At 44.3% G+C, this 12,803-nt stretch overlaps 1 protein-coding gene across 6 annotated transcripts in view; it reads left to right on the top strand.

Moving 5' to 3' along the window:
* Positions 1-452: 452 nt before the first annotated feature.
* Positions 453-12,803, top strand: part of DYRK1A (dual specificity tyrosine phosphorylation regulated kinase 1A) — a 138,261-nt gene continuing 125,910 nt past the window's right edge. For 3 of the 6 annotated variants that reach the window (XM_057696800.1, XM_057696807.1, XM_057696805.1), the window contains exon 1: positions 2,010-2,145. The gene's annotated coding sequence lies outside the window, so the exon portion shown is untranslated. Of the gene's footprint in view, positions 712-1,272; positions 1,291-2,003; positions 2,146-12,803 lie in introns of those variants that run through there. The other 3 variants (XM_057696803.1, XM_057696804.1, XM_057696808.1) reach the window with 3 other exon arrangements.

The raw sequence follows: 12,803 nt of genomic DNA on the forward strand, positions 1-12,803 counted from the left end.
CCAAGCTTAGAAATAAATCAATAAATTGGTGACTTGGAGTAAAATAATATCTATAGTGTCCTTTTTAGCATATTAAATGCCATTTTACTAGGATTGGTACAGTAGCTGTCTACTAATTACAAAGTAGCCAGCACAGCATGGCTACTAGCATACCTAGGTTTTAATTCCTGGGGAGCACACCTCGCAATATTTAGCCAGGCAGAAGGGGCAGAAAGAATAAAGATAAACAAAGGCCAGAATATTAGTTAAGAATTGTGGGCGAATTTAGAATCTGGAAACTGAGATGATACACGAAAAGGAAAATCGGGGAGTTGGACAAAGATACAGTAATAGCTTCAAACGATTAATTTTCGGGGAATTCCGATGGGGGAAGGAAGGCTGCGCCCAGAAAGGGGGGAGGGTTGAAATCCGTGGGAAAGCCTGCACAGCCCAAAGTTTTTATGATGGCTCCGTCCATAATTTCTGAGCGCCGGCATCGGCCGCCGCAAAAACCGGACGACGGGATTTAATCAAGGTGTCAGCCGCAGGGGCATCCTGAACTCGGGCGAAGCGTCCGGAATTCCTGAGATGTCTGAAACGCGGAGGCGGCCTCTTCCCCACCCCCCGCCGCAGCCTCCGTGGGCATTTTCCGGCGACGGGGGCACGCGAGCCCCTGGAAGAACAGCTTAAAGCCGCGGCCGTGCGCGGCCGGCGCGCCCCCCGGGGATGAAGGTGAGAGCCCCCAGGCCGGGCGCGCGCGGGTGGGCTGGCCGGGTCCCCGCGCGGCCGCAGAGGCCGGCTCCCCTCCCCCCGGCGCGGGCGGGGCTGCGGGCGCGCGACGCGGAAGCGCGGGGCTCCGGGGGCGGGGGCGCGGCGGCCGCGCGCGCTCTCCGGGCCGCAGTCGGCGCGGGCGCGGGGCGGGGCGCGGCCGGGCGGCCGGGGAAGCGGCGGGCGCTCGCGCGCAGGCCGGGCCGCCGCCTCGCCCCCCTTCCGCGTCCCCTTCCCTCCCTCGGCCCGGCCGTCCCCCTCCTCTCCCCTCCCCCGAGCGAATCACGCGCCCTCCTCTGACACTCGTAGCGGGCCCGAGCTCCGAATTTATCCTTCACGTGACCTGAGGGGGTTGGGTGGTTGGTTGGGGACGGAGGGGGAGAGGGAAAGGAGGGAACGGAATCTGCCGTTGCCCGAGCAACAGGCCCCGCCCGCCGGCTTGGGGCCGGGGGGCGGGAGGAGGACGTCAGCACGTCAGCCGGGGTTTTGCGTTTTGATTGACAGTTGCTATAGCGACCGGGTCGGTCCGTCGCCATTTTGTTGGTTGGTTTTTTTTTAAACCCTTTCGCTTCCCGCCCGAATAATAATAAAAAGCCCCATTGGAGTGAGGCGGGGGTGGCGGCGGCAAGAGCGGCGGGGGGATCCGGGGAGACTGCTGCCGTCGCTGCTGCCGATCGCGGCCCAGGTCGGGCTCAGGGAGCGGACACCCCGAGCGGGGGGTGCGGGCGCCGCCGCCGCCGCCGCTTCTGCTGCTGTTCCTGCTGCTGCTGTTGGTGCCGCTGCCGCTGCCGCCGCCGGCGAGCGGGCGGGACCGGTGTGAGTGTGAGAGAGAGTGTGTGTGAGTGAGCGTGTGCGAGGGCGAGTGTGCGTGCGTGTGTGTGTGTGTGTGTGTGAGTGTCTGTCTGTCTGTGCGGGGACTCGGGGGCGGGCGGTTCGGGCTCTGCTGGCGGAGGAGCCGCCGCCGCCGCCGCTGCCGCCGCTCGGGCCCCGGCGCTTCTCGCTGCGCAGGTTTGGAGCGCGCGCCATTTTGTGAGATTTACAAAATCCTCCTCGGGAAGAAGCCGCCGGCAGCGGCCGCGACTCGGCGCCCGGCCTCGCCGCCGCCGCCCTCCGTGCCGGGCCGGGCCGCGCGGCCCCGCCGCCGGGAGTCGGGGTCCGGGGACTGCGGTATTTGCCGGGGAGGGGGCGGTCGCCTCCCCGGCCCCGGGCGCCGCTGGAACCGCGAGCCGGAGAGAGACTGAGGAGACTGCGGCTCGGCCGCGGAGCCGGGAGCGCCGGGGGCGCAGCGAGGAGGCCGGGGCGGCGCTGGCTGCGGAGGCCGCGGCGGGAGCGCAGCGGCGGGAGCCCGAGGCAGAGACTCACCGGAGGGAACGGCGCGAGCGCCCCGCCATCGTCCCGGTGAGTGTCCGGCCCGGCGCGGCCGCGGCCCCGCCCGGCCCGGCCCGGCGCCCGGCTCCCCCCCGCGGCCTGCAGCCGGGCCCGCGCCGAGGCCGGCCGGGCGGAGGGAGGGACCTGCCATTTTAGGAGGAGGCGCCGCGGCCCGGGGCCGGCCGCCGGGGGAGGGAGCCCGACGGGCCCGGTCCCGGAGGAGAGGCGGGTGCGAGCGGAGGGAAAGTTGTGGAGGGTGGGGGCCGGGGCCGCGGCCTCCCGGGAGCCGGGGCCTGGGGGCCGGAGGAAGCGCCAGACCTTCACTGGTCGCCCGAGCGAAGGGGAGGAGGTTGTCTTCCTCCTCCTCCTCCTCCTCCTCCTCTTCCTCCTCATCCTCTTCCCCCAGCTCCTCCCTCGTCCCTCCTCTCGGTCCCCACCAGTGTGGGAACGGCCGGGGTTCTCCGCAAGGACAATGCACGGGTTAAGAACATGGGGCTGGCCGCCGGGCGAGGCGCCGGGGAAGGTCGGGAGCCCAGTCCTCGCGCGGCCCTTTGGGGTGTGTGCTGGAGCCAGGGCACTCGGCGTGCTCTGAAGTTGTGCAGCGAGTGCAAGTGAGCCCGGCCACTCGAGGTGGAGCGATGACCTGTTTAGCAGCCGGAGGAGTTGGTGGCTGAGGATGCGTAAATTATAATTGATTCCTGGGCATTGCAACAAAACTTCACAAGTCTATTAATAGGCACAGAGCCACTCTCGCCTAGAGCCACCCGAGCTGCCGAGGAGCTTCACACTTAGCGATGGGCCCCTCCCTGTTCCGAAATAGTTAAAAATGGCAGAATTAGTGTGAGTGACACTGGCTACTTCTCTGTGCCTGTCCTCCAGCCCTAGGCGGTATGAATCTTGTAATCTAGGTGCAGTCCTTGAATGTTGGCACTGTTTGGTTCTTGAGTTCCGCCCAAGTTGTCAGAAAATACACCTTTCGACGTTGTGTTCACACTGATTTAAAGATTACGCCGAAGAGTGCCAGGCACTTTTCTTCAGGGCCTTACGTGTGTAAACTTGCTTATCTTCCCGGTGGGAACTGTTACCCATTTCACAGATGAGGAAACTGAGAGGTGACTCATCCAAGGTCATACAGCTGGATGGGGAGCCAGGAATCTGTAGCCAGCCCGGGCTCTTGATCATTAGGTTATAACGCATTATTATAAATACTGGCAAATTGTGGAGCGATTTGTGTGTAATGACTCAGGGTTCTAACCTAGAGCTTGTGTCCACATAAAGTGTTTTGCGTGGAATTAACTTTGTGGTTTGCGGAAGCTGGAAGGAAAGATTGAGGTGAGGCCTTCCTAATGAAACTAACTTGTCAGCTTCGCCCCCACTCCCAAGAAGACTACATAGACAATTTTTGAATGGAAGGAATTAAAAAATATTCTTTAGTGCGTTTTGTTCACACTTAATTATAGTCATCATTTAAGTATTGATGAGTCATAAGAAAGTTTTGTAAAAAGTTATTTTTAGTTATCTTTTATCTTCGGATACTTAAGATTTCCTCTGTGATTCCTTACACTTTTACATATACAAGATATTCAAGAATGGATATATTTAATACTTTGATTTTGGGGGCGTTTTAATAACTCAGTGGAATTACCTTTAGCTTTTGTTTTGTAAACTTCTCATATCTTGACTAGTTAAGAGAATATTTTTTTCAGCTAGAGTATAAATGTAAGAATAGAATTAAAATTTCACGTGCTAAGATTTTAAACTGAAGATAGTTTCAAAGGGACGGCAGTTATGAAAAAAGTTTACTCAATTATATTAAGATTTTTAATATACATGTGACTTACACTTAAAGTACGCAGCACTTTTGGAGCGCTATTTGCCTTGGAACAGCAGTAGTGTTTATGGTGGCTGTCCAAATTCATTTAGACTTCAAACCTTGCCAGAAAGTTAAGGAGTCCTGTCAATGTCTACACTTAGTTGTAATGTAAAACAGAGTACAAAAAGTTCATAAGAGGCATAAGCTCAGAAACTAATGTAAGGGGAAGGCTCACTCCTTTGAAATCTAAAAAAGATTATGGATCTGAATAGAATTGAGTGGATGGTCATTATTGGAAGGGGTGGGAGGTGAACTATGATCTAGTGAGATCTTTGGAATATGGAATTTAGGTTTAAGATCGTTTCTTAAATTTATTTTAAAGACTTTTTGGTGGGACTTATTTGAAACCTAACAAACATACATAATTACTGTGTCTTGGGGATTCAAAAATTGAGTTAGTCCAGCCTTTTGAGGGCACTAACATTCTAAATAAATGAAAGTATTCCATTGTAATGAATGCAGTGTCTTGTTTGGGAATGTAGATATTAAAAAAAAACCCTGGAATTTTTTCCCCCTCTAGAATATTATCTGATGTCTGCCCCTTAGTTTTATTTAGGGAGGGGTTTTGTGTTTATGACTTAGAGATGGGGTAGGGAGTGGTAAATGTAACAACTGGTATTTAAAGAATTTACATAGGTTTTTATAGCCCTGCGAATATCTATGAAAGCAAAATTTAAGATAACTTGTTATAATACATGATTAGAGTGGCCTTTGGCATAAATTTTGTATTGAAAATATACAAAGAAAGAAGATGCTTATTTGTGTTATATCTTGGGTACTACTTGAAAACAAAACAAAACAAAATAGCTTGGAAGTTTAGAATGTCCAGGGATGTTTTCATTTGCATGTTTATGGTTGGCAACTAACAGTCATGGGGAGAAAATCTGAATAGAAGTAACTTTATTGTGGAGGGAATTAATTGCCTTATGCATGATCTTAATAAGCTTAATAGAAGAAGGGGCTTCATTTGTGACTTTATTTGTGATAATGTGTGTGTCAGATTTTCTTTGCTTTAGCATTTGCTTTTCTCTTGTTTCAAAGAACTTTCACATTTCCTACACCCACATCCCCACCCCAAGCAGTTTCTCTTTTTATCCCCGGAGAAAAAACTTGAACTTTCTGAACCCAGCACACCCCCAAAACTCCCAGAGTCTTTATAAAGAACTTGACTCTTCTCTCCCAAAATTTTATTAGTCTTAGAATTTTGTTGTATTCGTATCAGTAATTTAAACTGTGAGTTAAGAATCACTATTTTCTGTGGAGTTTTTTGGTGGTTTTACCTCCAAATACCTGTATTTTATATTTAGAAGTAAAGATATTACTTGAAACTATCAAACATGGTCACCTGAAACTTGACACTAACACACTTTGCCCTGTAAAGTGAAATGTGTTGACTTTATTACTTTTGTATGAGCACCTTATGTATACATAGTGGTTATGCTTTTTAAGACTTCTTACTGTGTATTATTTCGACTATTGGGCAGTGTTTTGATGGCTAGGGAAATTATGGTAGTTCATAATGCAAGGCTTGCACAGTTTTGGATTAAAATTTTGGGGGGGGGTTAAAATTTGTGTTTAATTACTTGGAAAAAATCACCAGATTATTTTAAATTACCTAAAATTTCTCCCCAGTTGTCCTAAATAAAGAGATCATTTGAAATCTTGCCTTATGTCAATGCTGTAATATTGTTAGAGCTGTGAAGTTTACCATTGGTTATGTGAAAGTGAAATGTTGACTTCACATGATTAAAGTAATTAATTTATGGTTCATATTAGGTAATTAGAGACAAGTCTTGTATCCTAACCTAGTGGCTACAGGCAGCCTTAGTTTCGCTTTTTGGTATATGAAAACAAAATGACTTGGAAATATTGCATTGTATAAACCAGCTAAATGTTTTAAAAAAGTTATGCTTTTGCTTTGAAATCCTACTTCCAGAGTTATATAAGGAGTTAAACTTCTCTATTGGAGGTAATTTACAGTACTTTGAACATTTAAAGTAACGTAGTTCCTTGTAGGCACACTTTTTCCTAATACAGAACCATTTTGGCTTCTTAGCAATTGTTTTTTCTCGCAGAGCCATGTATCTTCTCTTACTAGAAGGTGATTTTTAAAAGTTTGTAATATTGTTCAAGTTTTGTTAGTTTTAATTTTTTTTGTTTGTTGAAAATTTGCCCATATCAGCTATATAGTGCATGATAGTTTAAAATTTATCTTTACTCTTGATGAATTGTTTTTAGTTTTATCTCCCCATAATTTAATTGCTTATTTAAATTGGTTTTGTGGAGAGGGGCTTAGTTAACTGATTTAACATGGAATGAAAATGGTTTCAGCATCACCTCTATTTTAAATAACATACCTGTTCATTAAATAATCCCCTTATTTCTCTAAGTATATAAAATGTCTGCTGACAAGAGATTTCTTTTGTTTTTTATTTTTTAAGTTTTATAGATATTTGTGGTTAAGGTTGGCATCTTAGCACAAATATTTGTGTAAGAAGATGCTCAAATTGTGACATCTTTCCAAAATCTGCTTGATACTGAGGTGGAGGTAGCCGTTGAGGAAGCATGATAACTGTGGAGAGAGTACTGGCCTTTGAGGTGGTGCCAGGCAGAGCCTCCTGCGTGAGGCCTGTCTGGAATCTCAACAGGCCCTGTCACTCACTGGTAGTGTGGACTTAAGGCACAGTGATTTTGCTAAGTATCAGTTTCTTCATCTGTAAAATGGGGATGATGGTACTTACCATGGGATTCTTGTGAAGATTAAGATAACAAGCGAATTTCTTAGTAACCTTCCCCTGCTTTTCTTCTTCGTCATTGATACTCATCCTTATGGTCTCAGCATAAATGCTGCTTTTTCAGAGAGGCCTTCCCCCAAGCCCCAGTCTAAGTAAGATTCCCTAGGCTGTGCATTCTTACAGACTCTGCTTTCTTTTTTGACAGCCATTACTAAAAGTAGCTATACAATTACTCGTAGGTATGCATATGTGCACTTATTCATTTACTGTCTCTCCCTCTCTCCATTAAACTGTAAGGTCCATCTGGACAGGAGTAATTCTGTAACTCCAGTGTCTGGCACATAGCAGGAGTAGATAAATGTACCTGTATATAGAATGATCGCATGAAGAACCTGTGTGCTGAATCCTGCCTGAGCACTACTCCTTAGTTGTGCAATCTTGGGCAAAGTAGCTTCTGAGCTTTAGAGTCCTATATGCCAAATGTGCATAGCACCAGCTGCCCTGCCTAGGAGTTCTAGAGTGTGAAAGGAGATACTGTAATGAGGTGCTTTGCAAAAGTGTAAAATGCCATATAAATGTAAGTTGGTACAGTAGCAATAATTTCAGTAGTGAGGTTACCCAAGAATTTATAATTAGAGTTTAGGCTTTACTGAGTTGGTAAGTAGCTATTATGTAATATTTATTAGTAACTTAAAGTTTCTATATGCATTCGTTAGAACACAAGATTGGGCCTGTGTTCTGATTAAATACAGTGGCTTAAACAAGGAGTTTATTTCTCCCATATAAGTATAAGTAGTGTAAGGCTGATGTGGTGGCTCCAAGATATAGGGGACCTTGGGTCCTTCTGTCTTGTTGCTTTCCTATGCTCAAGGGGACACCTTTTCCCATATAGTCCAAGACAGCTCTCCACATTTCACGGTCCAGGAACAGGACGTGGGGAGAGAACATTCCCCCTTTAAAGATGAACCTGGAAGTTGTGTATGTGACTTTTGTTCACACTTGTTGGTCAGAACTTAGGTGGCCACATTGTAGGCGCAAAGGAGGCTGGGATATGTGGTCTTCAGTAGGGTGGCTGTTTGGCTGAAAATCTGTTTCTACTGAAGGAGAGGAGAATGGGGGATTATGAAACATTGCCTGTCACACTTTCAAATGTTTTGGAAGAAACTTACAGAAGTGAACTTTGAAAAGACAACTTATTGTACTAATTAATAAGTTTATATTCCATATTTGCTCATTAATCTTTTGAACTATGGTGTGCAAATTGAGATAGACTGTCAATACTTAGTATACATGGTACATACATATGTAGTCAGATTAGAAAAAATGTAACTAAACTTCTAGTAGTGAAGGAGTTTTGGGTCTAATCACACATTATTTTACTGACAGTATTTTCTGATAGAAACGTGATTGTTGATTGTTGTGATGATTATATGTAAACAATATTTGAAATCTAAGCTTTTGGATTTAGTTTTAGCAGTTCTCTCGCGACCATTTTGTATGTATTTGTGCTCATATCCTCAGCAAGCAATACTAGGATATTGTGATTCAGTATCGCAATATCTTGTCAGGTTGTCAGTAAATGTTTGAATCACTGAAGTTACAAGGAGGATGATAGTAGTGATATTTAAACATTTACTGTCCAGTATCTTCCTCTTTATTTCTGTGGGTTTGACAAAAGAGGAAGGTCTAGGATTCCTTTGAACTAGTGTATGATTAGGTCGAGTAGAGACCTGAGGAACTAATGGTTCTCAAACAGGTTTCAGGAGAATTTGTCAAAGTTGTGGGATTCCTGAGCTCCGATACTTCTCTTTTACTTCTCTTTCTGTAGGTTTGGGTGATGTTCTGGGATCCGTGTTCTTAATTAGGACTCCAGGTAATCCTGATACAGTAGAAACATTTTGAGAAACATTGACATAGTTCCTCTGACATTTTAGATAAGGAAATGGATGCAGAGAAACTAGGTGACTAACCAGTACCTCCGAATAAGCAGGTCTGGGGGACTAGCACATATTTTTCTGATTCTTGGTTCTTTGTTCTTTCTACAGAAGAGGGGACAGAGAACAGAGTACAGTTGCGTTTTTGATTTTATAGGAAGATCTGTCATTTTCAAATATGTTGCTATTTATGTGTGAGCTCATTGGTAGTGAATGGTTGGCTCACTTAACTGTCTTCTTAGCCTCTTAGAAAAATAGCCTGAGTTGGTCAAATAAATATTTAAAGGTAGGAAGTTGAGGTTTTAAATCAGGTATTGTTAGTGTCCGTGCTATAGTGGGTAGGGTAGTGTATCTCCAGCGTTAGGGTAGGTGTTGACTTGGCATGATTAGAAGGAACAAGGGTAGGTCATATCCTCAAATTATTACTTTTCATCTGGTTTGCTTGCAGTTCTCACTGTTGAATTCATTCCTTTAGATTAAGGTAGAGCTGGATTCCCTAATTTAAAATGGAAATATTCCCAGAGGAATAGCCTTTATCTGTTATCAGGTTAACACTTTATTTTTCTCAGTTAGCCGGCTGTCATTTTAAACTTTGGAGATTAGCACCTGCACTAATAAGAGAGCTTTTGGGGAAGGCGAGGGAAGGGTAGGGCACATATGCCCTTGCCCAAGGAAAATGAAGGGACTTCATGCTTGAGAAATGTCTGCTTGTGGTGCAGTCCTGGAGGGGTTCATGGAGGCTTCTCTGGTGGCTAGAGGTTGGTAGCCGTAGACTGGCACTTGTTGGCCTTCTGTCACTGAGAGTGTAGGTAATGGGACTGGATAATTTTGCTGAGGACCACTGATTGAATAGGTAGTTATTAGAGTAGGAGAGCTCTCTTTTTCTTAGTGTTTTTTCTGTTGAGGGCTCGTATTTGAACAGTCTTACATCAGACATAAAAGGTATTGTTTTGATCTAGGGAATTTTAGGTTTTGAAGATCAACAAATTATATATTTTCATGATTAAAAAAAAAAGATCCAGCCCTGTAGAATGGTGTAATGCCCGCCCCCCCCCCCCCAAACTCCATAGGTAATAGCTATTTAGTTTTTCCTACTAGAAATGTTCTGTACATATATATGTGCAACTATACATATAAACATTTAGTATATACATGTGTTACAAAGCAGTATGTTTACTGTGATCTCAATTATTTTGTAAAGTGTGGCGTTGTGTGTGTGTGTGTATACACTCTGTACTTAAAATCAAAAGCAGACACACAGTTTTGCACCTTAAGCTTCTTGATCTTAGAAATATTCCTGTATCAGGTGGTAGAGTTTCCCTGTTTTTTTAATGGTTGGGAAGTATTCCATGTTATGGATGCAACACAATTGAGTTAGTCTCCGTTAAAGAGCATTTAATTTTTTTTCCTATTTTTGCTATTTTTAAACAGTGCTGCAATGTATATCCTTGTACATGTAACTTTTCTGTGAGCGTTAGCCAGAGGGTATATATTTATAAGGGAAATTGCTGGTTCACCAGGTATATGCACATTTTGAATATGTATTGCCAAATTGTCTTCCAAAAAATAGCACTTTGATGATTTGTACTTCATTAGCAGTGTCTGACAGTGTATAGTTTCCCAGATCTCACCGACGCTGGTGTTATCAAAGTGCTAAATCTTTGTCAATTTAATAAGTGCATAGCAAAGTCTAGTTGTTTGAATTTGTTTCTTTATGAGTGAATTTGAGCATCTTATGTTGTTCTGTAAGTCTCGTACTTTAACAAAATATCCATTCTTTGATGGTTAGTTAAAGTTTTGTGATTTTCCTGTATCTCTTTATTCTGTTTGATAAATTGTAAATGCTTATAATTGTAAATGCTTTGATAAATTATAGAAGGGGATTCTTGTTCCTCTTCAGCTGAGGAAACATTTGCCTGTCTTCTCTATGAGTGAATTGTGGTGGTAGAAGCTTTGACTACAAAAGTGAAAAAGGTTTGGTGACCTCCGTTGTTAGTGTTGAGATAGTTGTCGTGTATACAGGCAAAATTAGCACAGTAAGACCATGCCTGCTAACAGTTACAAGTATTGACATACAGAGAACTAGAAGAACCCAAGGGAAGTCAGACAAATCTGGGGGTTTGAGCATGCCTTGTGGAGGAGGAGGGATGGGAGTAGAACCTGGGGAATTGACAGTAGGCTGGAAAAGGTCATGTGGGTATTTGTGGTTGTGTGTGTGATGTTGGGGGAGGGATAGGGTGAATTTGGGGCGGCTGAAGGTGTTCCAGCAGGGTGATGATGACACACGCATGGGTTAGGGAGATGGCAGCGTACGAAGGAGGAGGGTTAGAAAGGCTCATTCTAGGTGCACAGGCCATGAAAGAATAAGAGGGGAAGAAAGTAGAAGGCAGAGGGTGAGCCAAGTTTGGAACACCTTAAGGTTTTTTTTGTTTTTGTTTTGTTTTTTAAAATTTATTTATTTACTTGTTTGGTTGCGTCGGGTCTTAGTTGCGGAACACAGGATCTTTCATTGCGACCCTTGGGCTTCTCTTTAGTTGTGGTGCGTGGGCTCTTGTAGTTGTGGCACACGGGCTTTGTTGCCCCGCGGCATGTGAGATCTTAGTTCCCCGACCAGGGATTGTACCCATGTTGCCTGCATTGGAAGGCCAGTTCTTAACCACTGGACCACCAGGGAAGTCCCTGGAACACCTTAGGTTCTTAATTATTTAATTTTTAGCAGAACATAGTGAATATTTCTGGATTCAAATAGCAATGTGACCGAGGTTTTGGAGATAGGAAGGAGAGAATTCAACTTTGGTGGCAGTATAGTAAAGGTCATAAGGAGTCAAATGATTGGCCTGATGGGACAGTTGAGAATATTTCCTAGTAAGGTCCTGAAGGAACTGTGGAAGACCAGAAGATAGACTTATTATGGTAGTTCAAACCTTCCATTAGTGATGGTGGAAATAATTTGTAGCACCGTTAAAGAGGAGCTGAAAAAATGGGTCAGGGGGAGAAGGCAATGTTAGAAGCTGTGATTCTGGAAAAGTTCATGATTTGAAAAGTATAGTGTAAATATGTGAGAGTTTAGTTTATTCTGAGTGTCTTAGTATTTTCCTGAAAAATACCGTGTTTATTCTGTTTATTTTCACATATGTTCTTAATGGGAGACCAGTCATCTAAAAAAAACGTTTATCTTGTGAGGTGGGTAGAGCTATTTATATTGAGTACCTGCTGGTGCCAAACGTGGCACTAGGGCGTGGGAATCAATGCTGAAACAAAGCCCGCATGGTGGGTGCCATCTTGGAAGTTAGTGGGGATCTTTAATAAAAGTCTCCAGAGTAGGGTTAAGGACTCAGTCTCAAGTAGACATAAATTTTCATTAAAAGGAACACGGTCTATGAAATTGAATAATACTTGATGTTGCTTCTTGAAGGTCAAAATTTTTGTCTCCTTTTAAGAGTCCCTTTGACAGTTAATTTTAAGTTAAAGTTTATTTGGATATAAGTAGGACTCTTGTCTTTAAGACAGATACTGTCTGTTGAAAAATTTGTTCTGATTTGATCATTTCCCCTTGAAAAAGAACAGCTGTCATCACAGTCCTGTGTTTTACTTCATCTTTACATCAAACACGTTTATTTTTGAGAGACATTACTCCTGTGGTACAGAAGATTGTTTCATTAACATTTTCCAAAAGACCAATGGTAAGAAAATTATTAGGATCTCCGCATGTTTTACAATCTAATTTCACTTTTCGAATTTCCATTTGGTGGTTCTGTGGTACAGTTCAAAATGTGAGTAATGCTAGGTAAATTTACCTAAGAATTGGCCTGAAGGCCCACCGTTACTCAACAGTATTGGAGTCAGCTATGCAAAGGGAAGAAATTGAAGACAGAAGTAGGATTCATGGGAGATGTTTGGAAGAACGCTATTTGCTGAATAAGATAAAGATACAGACATCTTGAAGTAAAGGATGTGGGCATATAGGGAAGGTCAAGGAATAAAATTCAACAGAATAGGTAGAAATGGAAGAGGGATTTGAATAAATGGATGAATGAGAATTCTCAGTCCTTTTTTTAAAGAAAAAAACCTCTTTAATGATTTATTGTGACTTCTAGGGTAAAGAGCAGACTAGTCCTAGGACCCCCTACCTGGATGATCTGGCCC

Source organism: Hippopotamus amphibius, chromosome 10 (assembly GCF_030028045.1).
Source record: "Hippopotamus amphibius kiboko isolate mHipAmp2 chromosome 10, mHipAmp2.hap2, whole genome shotgun sequence".
In the NCBI taxonomy this organism is placed as follows: Eukaryota; Metazoa; Chordata; class Mammalia; order Artiodactyla; family Hippopotamidae; genus Hippopotamus; species Hippopotamus amphibius.